Source organism: Protobothrops mucrosquamatus, unplaced genomic scaffold (assembly GCF_001527695.2).
Source record: "Protobothrops mucrosquamatus isolate PMUCROS unplaced genomic scaffold, P.Mucros_1.0 scaffold3521, whole genome shotgun sequence".
Taxonomy (NCBI): Eukaryota; Metazoa; Chordata; class Lepidosauria; order Squamata; family Viperidae; genus Protobothrops; species Protobothrops mucrosquamatus.
This window is the reverse complement of record NW_015389490.1, coordinates 66,964-68,256: the sequence shown is the minus strand read 5'-3', so window position 1 is coordinate 68,256 and position 1,293 is coordinate 66,964.

Sequence of the window (1,293 nt, the reverse complement as noted above, 5' to 3'; positions counted from 1 at the left end):
CCCCCCCCCGCCGCGCTGCTTAAAGCTAGGCCATCTTGGGGGTCCCCTTCTTGGTGGGATCTTTGCAACTCTTGGGCTGGAAGTCTCTGTTCTGGAGACAACCCTTTTCTTTCTTTCCCGATTCTGTCCCTGCTCCGCCGCCTTCTCTGGCACCCCGAGCCTTTAAAACAGGGGTCCCCAATCTGTGGCCCGGCTGGGGCAGGGATAGTGGAACGGGGGCCATGTGAGCTGCATGTGCAGCTCCACTCACGCACCCTTTGGGCTGCCGCTCTTATGCAAGTGGAGCTGCACCGTGGCCCGGGGGTTGGGGAATCCCTGCTTTAAAAGACTGTCTGGCGATGACAGTCTGAGTGACAGTGGCAAAACTCTACAAAGGCAAAAAGAGCCCCCCCCCAAAAAATAGGAGCTAGATATGGTGTGTGTGTTTGTGTGTGTGTTTTGCAAGTTATATTGGCAGATCTAATCAGGCAGACATAGGCAGAACCAGAAGCTGCAACATTATTCTCCTCTGTTCACTCAATGCTGCAAACCATAATGTGGTTTTCTCTGACTAGGCTAGGATGATGTGTGAAATCATGCAGTTTAGCTGGCCAACTACAATTTATTTACAGCGGGGTTGGCCGCCTGGGGAATTCTGGGAGTTGAAGTCCACAGGTCTTAACGTCGCCCAGGTGGGACACCCCTGATTTATAGCATAGAATGGTTCACCAATTCACAATTCACACTCCCGTGGTTTCCTTAACCATGGTTTATTGAATAAACCACCATTCGCTAAGCTCATGTGATAGGATACCCCAAGCCCTAAGCAAGGCTGATAAGTCCAACTTGACATGCTCAGTGAAAACCAGACCAAATCCTTCATGCCTTAATGTGATTGTGGCCTTTTCTCTACCACCCACCGCTTGCTTACAACTAGGAGTAAACCTTGCCGGCGGAGTTTCATCCTTTTTCTTTTGAAAAGAAAAACTTCCAGACGTACCTGGAAATATCAAGTGATTTCAGCATACAAAGAATGTATGCTACGACTGAATCTGGGTTTTTTTTTTTATGAAGATTTCCTCAATTCGTTTATTTTCCAGGCGCGGGGACTTTTCCCCCCCTCCATCTGCACACAGCTAGCGCGTGAAAAGGAAGAGAGAGTAATTTAAGTGCTCAGACATAGGCTAAAGTGTAGATTTGTCTGTTAATGGGAACCTGGAGAGGCTGACATAAGAATCTCTCCATGCTCCAGAAAATCTGAATTCTGCAGGCGTGATCTCTCCTTTACGGACATCTGGAGCATACAGATTCCGG